The sequence below is a fragment of the Euprymna scolopes genome, chromosome 20, assembly GCF_053919585.1.
Source record: "Euprymna scolopes isolate OS-2025 chromosome 20, ASM5391958v1, whole genome shotgun sequence".
NCBI lineage: Eukaryota > Metazoa > Mollusca > Cephalopoda > Sepiida > Sepiolidae > Euprymna > Euprymna scolopes.
The window spans coordinates 88,030,460-88,048,709 of record NC_136501.1 but is presented as its reverse complement, the minus strand read 5'-3'; the positions used below and the strand labels follow the sequence as shown (position 1 = coordinate 88,048,709).

General features: G+C 31.8%; 1 protein-coding gene across 2 annotated transcripts in view; it reads right to left on the bottom strand.

Moving 5' to 3' along the window:
• Positions 1-17,743, bottom strand: part of LOC145241536 (unconventional myosin-VI-like) — a 381,082-nt gene extending 363,339 nt beyond the window's left edge. For both annotated transcript variants that reach the window (XM_080104590.1, XM_080104593.1), the window contains exon 1: positions 17,396-17,743. The gene's annotated coding sequence lies outside the window, so the exon portion shown is untranslated. The remainder of the gene's footprint in view (positions 1-17,395) is intronic.
• Between the last annotated feature and the right edge of the window lie 507 nt (positions 17,744-18,250).

The following is an 18,250-nucleotide window of genomic DNA, read 5'->3' as shown; positions in this document are numbered from 1 at the left end:
AATGCCTGGGAGAGTGGCTTTCTAGGACTGAGCCAAATCATATCTTGCACTGAAAAAGAACAGCCTAGTAGTGTCTGAATTATTGGTGAGATGAACCTTAACAATGACGAACTGGTAATACCTAGTATAGTATTAGCCCTGGCCAGGCTCTGTCGGCTTTGTCAAAAGAAAGGAATTTTCCAGGGACTATCAAATTCACAAGTGTTCTTCAGCCGTATGTATATCCCGTTCATAGGAAGATAATATACAATGTTTATCATCCCCAAATGTATAACAGAGCATGTATGGGTATATGTGAGAAAATATTAGTTCCAAGTTCAAATCCATTTCGTTCCACAAAAATAACTTTTACTTAGGATGTTGGCAACCTTCATGTGATCCCTTCTGTAAGTACCCGATGCCTTTCTAGAAAGAATTTTAACTAGAAAAATATCGGGGAAACCAATAACAACAATAGAATCTTAGGATGCATAAGATGATGATGATGATGATGATGATGATGAACTTGGTGAACTTTGGTATGAGTGTTGTTCCAAAATAAAGCCTCTTATTTGTTGTTGATTTTACTCAAAAAGTTGAAGAGCTATGAAAACAGGAGTGATACCATTAAAACGAGCAACCTTTTGTACACCAGAATTTCTTTTTCTACATAGTCATCATCATTCTTAATGCACTTTTGCCAGGAATGCAATGACGCATCTCTGCTTCTTACACAAGTCTATGACAGAGGTTGCTTTCTTAGAGTCTCACACTGTCAATATCTACAACAGAGAGATGAAACTTGCAGGTCATGAATGCATAAGTTCAGTCATCATAGCAATATTATTTGTAACCTCCTCTGATCCATTCGGGCGGAAAAATAGGAAGCATTATTTTTGGAACGTCCTTTGTAAAAAACCTGATGCACGGTACAGCTTTCTTTAAAAACGTCTTCAAATAGTATTGACATTAATGACACGGCTATTGTCCGTGTCACTGGTGACACAGGAAACCTACCTGAGTTGTGACTGCATATTAAAAAGGCTGATATGGTCACTGATATTGCATTTGAGAAATAGGTCACCATTTGTGAGTGAGAGACAAAAAAAAAATAAAGGTCGTCCAACTAAAACAGGTTTTTTTTTTTTTTTCTCAAAATAAGATTTTCACTTAAAGGATAAAACTTTTTTGAGCTTTTATTTTCGGTTCTTTATCGAAAACTAAAAAAGAAAAGAAAAAGAAAATCCCACCCCCACAACTAAAACATCTGAGAGTTATAAAAAAAAAAAAAAATCGAATGAGTCACACACAAAAATAGTGACACCACATGTCTATTAAGGGTAATTGTTTTAAAGAAAATCTTGATAGATGTAATCTTTGTATTTACGCAAATCTGAGCTACCCAACGTTGCTCGGTTATTATATAAACAACCAGCAAGAAAACCTGACGTTACCCGAGACTTAATGACAATCATTACTGTGCACTTTTTTTTTTATTATGCTCATACCCAAGTTCCACCCTGACTGATCTTGTTGTCTCACCTTCTACTTAACACCCTTATCCTTGAGTCACTGGTTATTTCCTGTTCAGAGGAGGTCACTAATGGTTACTTCTTTTTTTGCCAGGGACAGACAACTATTATACCTATACAATAATATAATTATAATATATAATATACAGACAACTATTATACCTATGCAGTAATATAATTCCATTATATAGCAGTTAAATAGTGTTATTCACTTTGATTACTTTATACAATGGCAGTTAAATATAATCTTTACTTATCAGTCATAAAATAAAGTAAAATAAAAGTAATAAAGTAAAGTAATAAAGTAAATAGTCATAAAGTAAAGTAAAATAAAAGTCATAAAGTAAAGTCATAAAGTAAATAGTCATAAAGTAAAGTAAAATAAAAGTCATAAAGTAAAGTCATAAAGTAAATAGTCATAAAATAAAGTAAAATAAAAGTAATAAAGTAAAGTCATAAAGTAAATAGTCATAAAGTAAAGTAAAATAAAAGTCATAAAGTAAATAGTCATAAAGTAAATAGTCATAAAGTAAAGTAAAATAAAAGTCATAAAGTAAAGTCATAAAGTAAAGTAAATTAAAAGTCATAAAGTAAAGTCATAAAGTAAATAGTCATAAAGTAAAGTAAAATAAAAGTCATTAAGTAAAGTCATAAAGTAAATAGTCATAAAGTAAAGTAAAATAAAAGTCATAAAGTAAAGTCATAAAGTAAATAGTCATAAAGTAAAGTAAAATAAAAGTCATAAAGTCAAGTCATAAAGTAAATAGTCATAAAGTAAAGTAAAATAAAAGTCATAAAGTAAAGTCATAAAGTAAAGTAAATTAAAAGTCAGAAAGTAAAGTCATAAAGTAAATAGTCATAAAGTAAAGTAAAATAAAAGTAATAAAGTAAAGTCATAAAGTAAATAGTCATAAAGTAAAGTAAAATAAAAGTCATAAAGTAAAGTCATAAAGTAAATAGTCATAAAGTAAAGTAAAATAAAAGTAATAAAGTAAAGTCATAAAGTAAATAGTCATAAAGTAAAGTAAAATAAAAGTCATAAAGTAAAGTCATAAAGTAAATAGTCATTAAGTAAATAGTCATAAAGTAAAGTAAAATAAAAGTCATAAAGTAAAGTAAAATAAAAGTCATAAAGTAAATAGTCATAAAGTAAAGTAAAGTAAAATAAAAGTCATAAAGTAAAGTTATAAAGTAAATAGTCTTAAAGTAAAGAAAAATAAAAGTCATAAAGTAAAGTTATTAAGTAAATAGTCATAAAGTAAAGTAAAATAAAAGTCATAAAGTAAAGTCATAAAGTAAATAGTCATAAAGTAAAGTAAAGTAAAATAAAAGTCATAAAGTAAAGTTATAAAGTAAAGTAAAATAAAAGTCATAAAGGAAAGTTATAAAGTAAAGTAAAATAAAAGTCATAAAGTAAAGTCATAAAGTAAAGTAAAATAAAAGTCATAAAGTAAAGTCATAAAGTAAATAGTCATAAAGTAAAGTAAAATAAAAGTAATAAAGTAAAGTCATAAAGTAAATAGTCATAAAGTAAAGTAAAATAAAAGTCATAAAGTAAAGTCATAAAGTAAATAGTCATTAAGTAAATAGTCATAAAGTAAAGTAAAATAAAAGTCATAAAGTAAAGTAAAGTAAAATAAAAGTCATAAAGTAAATAGTCATAAAGTAAAGTAAAGTAAAATAAAAGTCATAAAGTAAATAGTCATAAAGTAAAGTAAAGTAAAATAAAAGTCATAAAGTAAAGTTATAAAGTAAATAGTCATAAAGTAAAGTAAAATAAAAGTCATAAAGTAAAGTCATAAAGTAAATAGTCATAAAGTAAAGTAAAGTAAAATAAAAGTCATAAAGTCTATATATTTTTATAAAGTAATAGGGTTCGTGTGTTTCTGTCTGTGTGTACAGCTCTCCATCATCAACGAAATATAAAGGAGGTAAGAGGGTAGATCTCTCCTGGTAGAGAAACATTAGAACCCAGATGTTTCTGTTATAGGAGACATAAGAATCTTTGCCTAATTTCTTTATATACTATTCTACAAACCACCCCCATATCGAATGACTTATGCTCATTTGCATATCACATTATATTAAATCTCTTTAACTAATTACCTCGACCTTATTACATATTGGAAATATCCTAATCATTTTAACTGTACTATTTACAAAATCTATTTAACATTTAATCTATCTATCTATATATCACATTATATTAAATCTCTTTAACTAATTACCTCGACCTATATATATATCTATAAAAAAACAGAGATGTGTGTGCCACAGACGATTTCTGATTGGTTAATCCAATAATCACATCTCCTAAAAAACAATCGTTTCTACGCTCTTACCTTTACCATAAAATATTATGGCTTTATTTATTGTCCATCTTGGAAGGGTTTAATTTTTTAATAACTTGTTATTTACAAATTAAATAAATACGAAACTATTATACGAAACTAAACTACACGAAACGCGCACACACGCACACACACACGTTCACTACCGTCACGTTGTTATGGCAAACAAACCCGCTGACTCTTCAGGACAAGATCAAAGTGTAGTATCTGTTCTGCAGATGGTGCACTTCTATTTCTTGTTCTCTTTCGGTGGAGGAGAAATCCTTCACGACTGAGACAATTTTTATTTTTGTACCTTTTCTCCACGTTAAAAAATGACCCTGGTGTCTAACTCTGTCCCGTGGGGAGGCATAGTAAATAGGTACATAAACAGTAAACACACACAGTAAATGTGATTTTCTTCATTTTCTCATTTCACTCGTGGTCTTAAATTCATTTCGGGTTTGTATTACTGTACACATAGATTCGAATAAGTTGCCAAAAAACAAATATATAACAAATAAATGTTATCAAAGGCAAGATAAATTACTTTTCTACCAAACTGGATATATTTTTCGTGTTTTTATTCAATTTAACATGTTTATTCAGCTCGAAAAGCATACAGTGTTTACCGATGTATTGGAAAATTCAAGATGGCGGCCGATTCTCTCTTTAACACGGTAAGTTTGGAAAAAGGTGTAATAAATAAAAAACCGGTTAAAATACTGTTAAAAACTCGCTCAATATATGTTACCGTGACATAGGTTGACATATATTCGGCGGGTTTTTAATAGTATTTTGTATAGTTTTTTATTTATAACACCTTTTCCCAAACTTACGGTGTTAAAGAATGTGTGAGACGCCATCTTGAATTTTCCAACACATCGGTAAACACTATATTCTTTTCGAGCTGAATAAACATGTTAAATTGAATAAAAACACGAAAAATATATCCAGTTTTTATCGGTTTTTTACCTTCTCTGCAGAAGTACAAAAAAAAAAAACAAAAAAACGGAAGGTACTTTTACAGAATGTTAAACTATTCTTTCGAAGAAATTTAGCAAGAATACCTGTAAACCAGGAAATCGGTAAAATGTCATCATGGATGAATACTTGTCTATTATAATTTCTACCCTTGACAAAAACTTAGCCATAACAAAAGAGATTTATTGTTCAGATTGTTTTTGAGATTGATTTCTAAAAAGATATTTTATAAATAAAATCGACTTTAAAATTGAAGACTGAAATTACAATAATTGAATTTAAACATTCTTATTTCAATATTTGGCACATAACACCTGCAAAAATGATCACAATGTCAGGATTTCATTTTATTTCAGAATCGATGGCAAATTGTGTAGATTGATATCTCATTATATTAAATACTAATATTTAACATTAGTTTATCATTTAAGCCGATAAAAAGCCCCCCTTTTTTTTTTCGAGTCATAAAAGGATTTGGAGTTTCCTAATCAACCTTTCGGGTGCAGTTGCACGCTCACAAAATAACTAAAGTGTTGGATTTAAAAAAATTGGTTCATTAAAACTAAACAGGTTTAGTTTTAATAAAAAAATTTTTTTTTTTTAAATCGCTTTGGTAATTAGATATGTCGTATGGTTATCCCTAATCGCTGAATAAAACCGCTAACGAGTTGAATGATTACGACATAAAATTAAACTCGGGTTCCTGAAACGGAAACTTCGTTTGTTTTTGTTTTTTTCTTATCAATATATTTACATTGTTATTTTGTTTTCATTTTCAATCATTCGAACAGTTTTCTTTTTCAAGTAATCCAAGTTACAAAATTCCCACTGTTTACTATGCTAAAATCACAATGACTAATGTATACCTATTAACCCTTATCCTTGAGTGGCCTCTGGGCCTTGATAAGTGGTGACACCCATGTAAAAAAAAAAAATCACTCGAACAGTTTTCTTTTTATAATGTACAGTTTTAAAAGTTTAAAAACTATATAGTTTTTACTTCAGGAAAATTAATGGGTCAGTTTTTACGATGTGCCCTGTTAAAATACTGTTAAAAACTCGCTCAATATATGTTACCGTGACATAGGTTGACATATATTCGGCGGGTTTTTAATAGTATTTTGTATAGTTTTTTTTATTTATAACACCTTTTCCCAAACTTACGGTGATAAAGAGGGTGTGAGACGCCATCTTGAATTATATCGCATAGGATTAGCAAATCTCTCGACGGTGGCAATCTTTCTAGAGCAATTGCTCTTGACATATCTAAAGCCTTTGATAGGGTATGGCATAAAGGTTTACTTCATAAGATCGCTAGCTATGGTATAGCTGGAAAAGTCTTCTCAATTATTAAATCATTTCTTTCTGATAGGTTCATAAGAGTAGTAGTTGAGGGGCAAAAATCAGAAGCTCACAGTATTAATGCCGGTGTCCCTCAGGGATCCATCCTGGGCCCAACTCTTTTCCTGATCTACATTAATGATCTTCCAAATCATATCCTTACATCATTTGTAGACATTTATGCTGACGACACTACCATTTATGGTAGCACATCTAAGACAGTAAACGACCAAGTTCTCTCCAATTCTCTCTCCTCTGATCTTGAGCACGTAGTACAATGGGGAAAGGAGTGGCTGGTTACTTTTAATGCATCTAAAACCAAGCTTCTCTCTTTACATCATCAACATTCTAATTCACATTTGTCATCAATTGAAATGAATGGCTCTCGTCTTCAGGAGGCCTCAAGTTTTGACAAGCTTCTGGGCTTGACCATTACTCCTGATCTTAAATGGAACACGTATATCAAATCTGTTGCCAAGGCCGCTGGAAAAATGGTGGGATCTTTCTATCGATCCAGTAGATATCTCACTGCTGATGCTATTCTCTACCTATATAAGAGCCAGGTACGTCCAAGGATGGAATACTGTTGCCACATCTGGGCAGGAGCTGCTAGAAAGGACTTGTCCTGCCTTGATAGAGTTCAAAATAGACTTCGTAGCCTCGTAGGAGATGTCCTTTTCTCCTTGCAACCTCTATCTCACAGACGAGATGTTGCGAGTTTGTCTCTGATGTATCGTTATTTTCATGGAAAGTGTTCAACTGAGCTTCAATCTATGGTCCCCCCTCGCCAAACTTTCACAAGAAACACTCGTCTAGCTGTAAACACTATCAATAATTTCCCCCACTCTTTATCTGTGCCTAAACCTAAACGTAGATTCCATGAACAAAGCTTCTTTCTTAGAACTGCACGCCTGTGGAATTGTCTTCCGTTTTCCTGCTTTCCGGCTGACTACAATATGGTTGTGTTCAAGTCTAAAGTAAATAAGTTCTTGATGAGCCGTTCCATATAAGTTATTAAATTTACCAAATTTTCATTACTAATGATTACTATATTGACCAATTTCTACTGTACACTCTTTAACCCTTATCCTTGAGTGGCCTCTGGGCCTTGATAATGTGGTGATGCCTTTGTAAATATATATATATATATATATATATATATATATATATATATATATATATATATATATATATATAAATGAGATTATAGCAGTTAAAAAACACTTTTAAAACACACACACACCTTTTTCAAAGTGATCAGAAATCGTATAAAAGTAAAAAGGGTAAATTTTTACTTACTTTCCAACTTAATCACCTTTAACGTGACTTTTACAGTTTTTTTTAAATGGAATTCATTTACCGATACAAAAGAAATGATAAGTAAATAAATCCATAAATAAATATTATAAATGGTTTATTTTAATACTTGCCAGGATGCGGAGGAAAATGAATGAAGGGGGAGGGGAATAAAATAAAAACATTTTGGAAACAGAGTAAGTTTGAAAGAATTGCTTTGCACAGAAAGAAATTAATGAAAAAATAAAATTAAATTTCTTTTCTTTCTTGATTTTTTTTTAGTTTTTTATGAAAAAGGAAGTCAAAATTAAGACTATAAAAAACAATTTTTATTAAGAGCGAACCTCAGTCGTCAGGTCTGTAAAAAAAGACGTGGAATAATAAATGTTTTCTAATACAAATTGTTTTTACTTATGTGTTCATTTGTCTCTTTGAAGTTCGTTTGTTTAATATATCGGTTTGCAATATAATTTTGTCATTCTGTCAGACTCAAATTTTAAATCTATATATCTATAAAAGTGAAAGTGTGTGTGTGTGTGTGTGTGTGTGTCTGTGTACATTTCCCTACGAAATAACTCTGTCAATTTTTAGTCTACAGACTCGAAATTTGATATACAGGGTACTGAGATTTGGAAAAATCTATGTGATCGATTTTTAGCCAGAAATTTGGCGATTAAGGGGTCAAAGTTCAACGATTTGAGCTTTGAGAACTCTACCAAACTTCTCCGACAATTTTGGGTCTACACACTTGAAATTTTAGATATAGCTTCCGTGGACATGGATCTAACTTAATAACTTGATTTGAGCCCAAAACAATAAATTTTCAGGGGTCATAATAGGGGTCAAAGTTTAAAAAATTACCCCCATTTTTTTGCTCAGCATACACCTCCAAACACCCGGGCAACGCCGGGCACCCATGCTAGTAAAGTTATAAAGTAAAGTAAAATAAAAGTCATAAAGTAAATAGTCATAAAGTAAAGTAAAATAAAGTAAAAAAAAGTTGTCCCACCTATTTGATTTCCTTAAAAGTCAACAAAAAAACCTTGAGTGGGTTTTAATAAGTGGTGACACCCCAAGTAAAAGTAAACAAAAAAAAAAAACATGAGTTCCTTTGTTTTTAATGCTTACCCCATCCTGGCTCCCGTTTCGTGACACCAATATATTCGAATAAAGCTGAAATGTTAGAAAATTCCCTGATGTACTGCTTGATACATATATTTAAATTTCATTGAAATCGAATACACATATTTGAAGTTTTTAGAGTGTTCTGTTCCTATGAATTATTTAGAGGGGGGCACGTAGATATTCGGACACAGAGGGTAATGTAAAGATTCGGGACCACTTCCATTCCCCCCTCATATATATATGACACAAATTTCATAAAAATAAGATACATTTCAAGTTTTAAATGAGATAACCCCCCCTTCCCTAGCTCCCTTGATTCAGAAGGGCGCTTCCATTGTCTTCTTGGCCTTTTTTCAGGTGCATGAATACATGGCAAAACGGATAATTGCGTTATTTATACTAATAAGGCACCATTTACCAAGGTCACTTGAAGGTAAGGGTTAATAAAATTGTTAGTTGAATGATGAACAATACTATGAGAAGATTGGATAACGATGGATGAAAAGGGTAGAATCTGATTACCTAAAGATGACAGATTGACAAGTATTTGTTAACATAAAACTTGATTATGTTGAAATCAGCAGAGAAACAGTCTTGTGGTATTATGTTCTACAGAGCGGAAGTTAACATTGAACTTAATTGTTAAGTAACAATCAGTTTTAAATGACAGTCTCCTGCAGATTGAAGGTTCAATCCTCGCTATAGGCGATACTTACTAAAAGTAAGATAAAAATTATTTAACATTCTTACCCGATCACAGAATGAGAAAAATCTATCCATGTCGATTCAATACAAAGTTCAGTTCGAGATTACTTCTTTTTTTTTAACTTTTAACAATGCTTACTGTCAGTTGGACATAAGGGGCTACTATGTGGAGCCATGCCTACAGGGACACTATGTAGGGAGTTGAGTGACAAAATGTTTGTTTGCATTACATTTAAATTTGCTGCATGGAAAGCAGGAAAATAGGATGGAATTCCAGAATATAGTAGTTCAAAGGAAGTAACTATGGAGGTCTACAGTGAAGGGGTGGTGTTTTGCTGTTTGTCTTGTTGGAGTATTTACATTGAGGAAAGTACAGTTTGTACGAGTTCGTCAAAGCACGTTCCATTGATATACTTGTAAAATTGCATTGAAAGGACAGGGGTTGGAGCTTGGTTGATAGTTGACTAGTATGTCGCCAAGTGTTTCCTGCTCGTAAAATACGCTTAAATATGATATTTTAATTTATGCAGATTTCGTATTTATTATTATGAAGCCACTTCTCTATTGATTATTATATTGTACCCAATATATAATAGTGATTCAAACACATTAAAAATTATGACTTGCTGCTATCAGCTAAAATCGAAGCATTTAGCTCCTAGTGACATTCGCTGTCATACGACCTCAGGGCACATGCATATCAAAACTTGACAAATTAACGCAGTTAAGCATATAAATGTATATTTGTGCATGCGTAGAGGATACACATCAAGTCGACTTTCACCTGTAAAGTGTTAATTTTTCAATTTTTACCTCTTAGCAAGCTAGAAACAAAATCAAATTTGTTCCACATGTCCAAATGCCCCATATATCAAGTTTCAAGTATGTAGACCAAAAATTGACAGTCATTTGGTAGCGACCTTTCTGTGCACACACACACACACACACACACACACACAATATCACTTATATACATATATGCATGTATATACATATACTAGCAAGGAGACATAACGTTGTCAGGGATTAAATGATGATCGACGAAGTTTCACACTTCCATATTTTTATTGTCATCAAAATCGGTGAAATCGTCCAGCTTTTAATGAAATCAATTGATTGCCTGCTCTAGTTAGGGACCCATCGTGGTGCACCATAAGAAAGCTCACATGCCTCTCACAGTGACTTAGTTCACAATACATTGTCGTCTACATTGCACAGTAGAGAACCTATTATTGATTTTATTCAATTATTTGTATATATAATTATATTAAAATGCAAACGTCAAGTATCATGGCGCAATCATTCTTTAAACAGAAACATTCATTTCAAATGCCTATCATATCAAAAAACCTACTGTTGATTTTATACGTTAGGCCTTTCTGCTTGTGTGGTAATAAAACTTCTCAAATGCATTTGTGATGTTAGGCTGCATAAGGTGTTAACTCTGGTCAAAATCGACTGTTCTTTTCTCCATCGGATTATTTCGATTGTCGATATTTATCTAAGAAATTATGATACAAAACCTATTTAAGAACACTGCCAGGAACATAAAATACCTTCATGCGAAATTTCATATAAATAGGCCCAGCAGTTTTCGAGCTCATGGGTAACAAACTCACACATACAAAATTCGTTTTATATAATAGTAGAGTACAGGAGATAGATAGATAGATAGATAGATAGATAGATAGATAGATAGATAGATCGATAGATAGATAGATAGATAATTCTCTCCAATCTATACAACAAATGCCTTACCGAATCTTGCTTTCCTGACTGCTGAAAAACTGCTTCTGTGGTACCAGTTTACAAGAATTCTGGTGAAAGAACTGACCCATTAAATTATCATCCCATTAGCCTCCTCCCGCTTTTCGCCAAAATATTTGAGTCCATAATTAACCAAGCTCTAGTCCATCATCTTACAGCTGTTAAACTTCTGACTGACAAACAATATGGATTTAGACAAGCCCGTTTTGTTTAACAGCAGATATCCTAACTGTAATCTCTGAACCTATATACCATACACTAGAAAAAGCAGGCGAGAGTAGAGCAGTAGCCTAGATATATCTAAGGCTTTTGACAGGGTTTGGCACGATGGTTTTATCAGGAAAATCGGATCTTACGGTATCACTGGACGACTACTTAACATAATTAAATCTTTCTTAAATAAGAGAAGAATCTAGGTTGTTCTCGACGGTCACACATCTAAACAATATGATATAAATGTGGGTGTACCTCATGGCTCTCTCTACCATGCTAGAAAGCTACTTATGCCTGAAAGTATCCTGTATCTCTACAAGGCCACTATTCGCTCATGTATGGAGTATTGTTGTCACATTTGGGCTGGTGTATCTGCCACTTGTCTCTCGCTCCTGGACAAGGTTCAAAAGAGAGTCGCCAACCTGATAAGTCCTGAACTGTCATCTAAGCTTCAACCTCTGTCCCATCAACGAAATGTTACATCCCTTTGCCTGTTCTACAAGTATTTTAATTGTGAATGCTCTGACGAACTACAAGCCCTTGTAGCCCTTTGATGTAAATAGCCCCGACAAACCCGAGAAGCAGCAAAATCCCACCCCTACACAGTGGAGATCCCTAGATGTAAGAAAGCCTTCTACTCTGATAGTTTCTTCACTAGAACTGCTAGACTTTGGAATTCCCTTCCAGATTCTGCTTTCCCAACTGTACTGACATGCAGAAGTTCAAGTGTAATGTGAACAGACATCTTGCTGCTCAACACCTTACATAGTACAGCTGCAACTTATGTCCCTTGGCATTGTGCCTTGTTTGGAGTGAAAATGGAATAATAAAAAAATAAAAAAAAATAGATAGATAGAGAAAAGAAACACACACACACACACACACGCACACACACACAGATAGATAGATAGATAGATAGAGAAAATAAATAAATAAATAAATATATATATATATATATATATATATATATATATAGGTATTTAATTATTATAGTAAAAAAATAATTATGACAGCCCCTTTAAGAAATACGTTTCTTATCGTTGAGCACTTTCTGTTGAATAAAAGTCGGTCAATTTAGCTCTTATGCGTAGATCGTCGTATAACGACTTGATCACTGTCTGTCTGACGTAATGAACATTTAAATTAAAATGTTTAAAAATTCAACGCTATTTCACACGATTAATGGTAGCCGAATGGATACGGCCTCCGCTAATCGAGCCAGAGATGTCTCGTGTCGCGGGGTTCGAATCGTTCGACTGGTAGTAATTGTGACACCCTGCACTGAAGAATCCCGAAAGGATGAAACACTAGTGTCTGTAGGTATTTAATTATTTTTTAATTATTATAGTAAAAAAATAATTATATATATATATATACATATTCTGGCTTGAAGTAGTTGCGTGTGTGAAACAGCGAAACAGTACTGTATGTGGATGACTATATATATATATATATATATATATATATATATATAGAGAGAGAGAGAGAGAGAGAGATAGATAGATAGATAGATAGATAGATAGATAGAGAAAAGGAACAGATAAGAAATAGATAGATAGATAGATAGATAGATAGATAGATAAATAGATAGATAGATGGATAGATAGATAGATAAAAAGTATTATTTTTGGATTTGGAAATAAAATTCAAATTTTTCTGATTCCATTTCCATATAATCGTCCCAACAGAATCATACATATTTTGGTTAATGTTATTTTAGAATATTTCCATTTTATGACCATCCAGCCATAACCCTAAACCCACAATGTTGTTGCACTTTTTAAACAGAACAGATACTACATTTTGATCCAAGCCCGAAGGTCAGAGAATATATTTTAGTTCTAGTTTCATAAAAATTACTTTTTTTTTTGCATTGCATTGCATCTTCGATGATCAAGTGATCCGATCTTTCAAAAAAGGGTGTAGGGGGCTGATACCATACGAACATGGAATTGTCTTGCATATTATTAATATATAGAGATTAAATGCATAAACCAAAATGTCTTTGATCCTCGCCCCCTCTCTTTCTCTTTCTCTCTCTCTCTAGAGGAGAAAGTCGGTCAGGGACAAAAAAAAAAAAAAAAAAAAAAAAAGGAAAGAAAGAAAGCACCTTATTTACAGCAAAGAATAATCAAATTAAATGTATAACTGATAGAGGTCAAATAATAATGCGGAAATACATCGAGTTATCGGAAGGAATGTGGAAAAACAACATGCGGTTTAACAAGAACATTGTCGGGTTATTTGAAGCATTTTTTTTTTTTTACAAAAGAGTCACCACTTATTAAGGCTCGAAGCCCACTCGAGGATAAGGGTTAATGAATGTACGGTAGTCAATGGTCGTAGTAATCGTTAGTAGTAGACATTTGGTAAATTGGATTACTTAAGAAGACAGTTCATCAAGAACTTGTTTACATTGGACTTGAAGACGGCCATATTGTAGTCAGTTAGTTGGAAAGCATGAAAACGGAAGAAAGTTCCACACGCGTGCAGTTCCAAGAAAGAAACTTTGTTCATGGAATCTACGTTTAGGTTTAGGCACAGATAAAGAGTGGGGGAAATTATTGATAATGGTTTGTTTGTATTGTATTAGAAGTTGTTTCATCAGAGACATGTAATTGAGAATGACAGTGAAATGCTGGTGCTTCTACAGAACTGGACCCATACCGACAAATATTTGCGATTGCTTCGAATGCAATTTTGTAGAAGACACTGTTGGATATGAAATAAAATAAACAGAGCAAATGAAAATATTGAAAGTTTTAATATAATTAATAATTTGGAATGATGAATTATTTATTTACTGGCGTAATTTACCAAACCAGAATGGTATGAGTTGTATTATGTTCTTTCAATATTCGTGGGTAATCTCATCTTCAGGAAAAAAAAAAAATGTCTAACCAGTCGGTTGGAGTTTGTTTTTGCCAGGAGCCAGATTCACAGAGAATAATTAAGTTATTGTTATATAAATAAATATTGCTAGAAGACAATAAATAAATGTTGCCAAAGTTACTCTTCTACCTATCTGGATTTTTTGTTTGTATTTTAAATTATTTTAAAGCCTTTTTAATTCAATAAGAAAGTACGCTAAATTAGAATAAAAAAAATAAATGCCTGTATGAAGCCGCGAGGTGTTATCTTCATCGACAAAACAAATCGATAACACCAGTAAAAAATGTTGTTTTTTTTCAACTCAAAAATCGAAAATCAGTTAACAATAAAATATAAATAGATAAACTATAAACAAATGAAATGTGTCGGTTTATTACTATATCTAACAGAACAAAAGAAGGGTGAAAAACAAAAACAAATAAGCAAAATGCACAACAAATAACTGTTACCAAAGGCAAGATAAGTTATCCTTCTACCTACCTATATAAGTGTTTTGTATTTGAACTTATTTTAAAGCGTTTGTTTTGTTCGAAACAAAAGTAGTGTCGTCTGTTGAATTATAACTCCCCCGCCCCCACAAAAAAACAAAAACAAAAGAAAACTGACGGTCTCCTATCAGCTAAGCTGACTCTCGATAATCGCTCCAAAATTAAAGATACTGACAGAACATTACATTTTCGTACGATTGGTGACACTTATTCGATGTGTTTATTTGATTTTCTGTTCGACAGTTTAAAAGCTTCCAAATTCCATTAAAGTACTGAATGATTAATCGCATAATAATTAATTTTTCAACTATTAAAATAGAAGTACTTGTTAAGCTATAGTCGACAAATCGATTTGTAAAATGTGAAGAATCTTTCCATTCTCGAAAAATCCTTTCAAATTACCACTGAAAGGTGGACTGCCGGTTTCCAAAACATTATGTTTTTCGTTTTTTTTTTTGTTTTTGTTTTTTGAGGGGGTATTCGATTATAGAACTTGTATGGTTTTTAACAGGCGCTTCAGCAGTTTAATTAACGTTTTTCCGTAATATAATTAAATTGCGGAAGCACCTGTTAAAAACTATACAAGTCGGTTGGAGTGTGTTTTTTGCCAGGAGCCAGATTCACAGAGATTGGTTAAGTTATTGTTGAAGTGTTAACTTGAATTTATGTTTGATATTATTAAACTTTTGTTATAATATTTTACCAAGAATAATTATGTGGTTCCACGATATTTAACTTTGGAAATCCTAAAAAATAACACGGTTCGTAAAATGCAGAAGCACCCTTGACGCTATTGCATTTTTTATTTGAATAAATAATTGCTAAAAATTTTACAAATAAAAATCTGTGATTATCTTTACAATTAATGTTTCAACTTCACTGTCGGTTGCTTCTTCGTTTTAATTGCTTTTTGGTGCTTTTCAAATTGGCATTTATGGCGGCAATTAGAAGTAAAGAAAATACATAAAAGTTTGCTTGTGTACATACTCGTTATAGAACAAAGATGCCATATTCCAAAAATTACGTAAATCGTAATTTTTGGAATATGACATCTTCGTTCTAAATCGATCAAGGGCGCACGCGCACGCCTGAAAGCAAAAGTCCACTGTTTTTTTTTTTTCTTTCGTCTTTTTTTTTCATTTTTTTTTCAGCGGATTATTATCGAATTGAAACTAGGGTAAATGTGTAATTTAGCGGCGTAAATTATTTGACAGACAAAAAAATTATATATATATATATATATATATATATATTATTCATTATTCATTAATAGAACTTGTGTAGTTTAAAATTATATATATATATATATATATATATATATATATATATATATATATATATATATATTATTCATTATTCATTAATAGAACTTGTGTAGTTTAACACGTACTTCTGCAGTTTAATTAGCCGTTTTTCCGTAAGTAAGGCACTGACATTTACCGAGTAGAATACCGTTTAACATTTCACAAAAATTCTGTTTACATTGGGGAGGGCGGGCGGTTGAGGGGCGGGGTAGTAGTGTCCCAGGGTCCAAAGTTGTCACTTCCGCTGAATGGCTTTGTAAACAAAGAAGTGCAACTCTTAACAAAAGCCATGAATTGTAACAAAAAAACAAACAAGCAAACAAACAAACAAACAAACAAACAAACAAACAAAACGGTAATATTGTAAAGTTAGATTAACACCCTCAGCTAAATTCCCGTTGGAGATTTCTTCCCTATATGTAATACGGCTCTTAAAAAGAAAATAGCACAAAACCTTTATTACATACTTACCTGTTAGGGTAAAAAAAAAAAAAAAAAAGGGTCCTACACCAGAATTTATGCAAATTCATCCAATATTTCTGTTTAAAAATAAATGAAATCAAATTTTATTGACGGAAGCTGTCAGCCACCATTTTCGACATTATTAACGTCAATAGCTTGAGTAATGTCCCTTGACTTTAATAATGCCGAAAATGGCGACTGACGGCTTTCACCGATGAAATTCGGTTTTATTTTTTTTTAAATAAAAATACTGAATAAATTTGCGTAAATTTTGGCATATGATTTGAACAAGTCTAGTTGTAGTTTGCTAACAATTTTGGCGACATTAATGATTTGATTTGTAATTTTTTCATCTTCGTTGTTATTTTCAGAACCTCCAACCTCCAGGTGCATCTTTTTAAACTTGGGAAACTTCATGTCAGACATGGGAACCGGTAATCAATTACTGTTGGCGACATAAATGAAATGTGCTTTGGCGAACTCAGAGAACTTTTTTTTTTTTTTTACTTGTGCCACCTCGACGTGAACATCCCCGAATAACTCGACAGGCAGCAAAATCGCACCACTTCACAATAGAGGTTTCTAGATGCTGGAAAGATTTCTAGTAATAGTTTCTTCCCACCAACTGCTGGACTTTGAAATCTCTCTCTTTTTCCTGCTCTTCCGACCTTACCAGAATGCAGAAATTTAAATGTAATGTGAACAGACATCTCACTGTTCAATACATAATGTTTTGTAATTTTTGGAATTTGTACTAATTTCGCCATGACACGCAAGTACGTAATGTTGTCACCTGAAATGCGGTGGTTTAGAAGATGACCAAGAAAAAACAATTCCCAAAATAATATTTAATGAGGAAATCTTTTTTTATTTTTTATTTTTTTATTTTTAGAAATGATTTGAAAAAAAAAAAGAATATTTAAAAAAAGCTGTCATACAAGAATGGGGGTGGGGTTAAATAAACATGAAATACTTACACAAAAGAACAGATAAATTTCAGTTCAGATCAAGCAACTTCAAAATACCAGACGAATGCGTAAGGGCAGCATAGGTACACTTGGGTAAAACCTGTTTAACTGGTCGAAGAAAAAAATACTTGATTTTTTTTTTTTTATTATTGCTTGGCGTTCATTCACAGCTGAGTACTATTTGTAAATTGCAAATTTCGTGCAATTCGGCTCAAAATACTTGAATTTATTTTATAATCATTAAATGTGATTTTCAACGGACTTATTAAAAAGTTATCGAACAAGTCAGTGTCTGTCTGTTAACTTGCTGACCTGAAAAGAAACCAGCAAGACGCTATCATCGACCTGAATCGAATTGTTAGCCACGCCCTTTTCAGCAGTTTCCTCGGTTCAATTGTACTATAGGAACGATTAGAATAATCGATTTTTGTTTAGAATTACATCTAATTAAAAAAAAAAAAAAAAAAAATTAATCCAGAAAAATCTTTATGATGTACGTACCCATCACGGAACGAAAATGTCACATTCCACAAATCACGTAAATTGATCAAGTAGTTTTATTTTTAACTAAGAAAATTAAATTTTATGATTAAGCGAACAAGAACTTTCTCGCGTCGCCATCTTAAAGAAAAAAAACAAGGGTAGATAAGTCTACAATAATTAAAACTTGCTAGATCAGCCTTGTAATACTACTGATTTCACATTAATCGCTTTAAATTGTTTAAAAATGATTTTCTTTATATATATATATATATATATATATATATATATATATATATATATATATATATATATATATATATATATATATATATATAACTATCAGAGAGACCCGACGTTACTCAGGATTTAATTTCACACTCC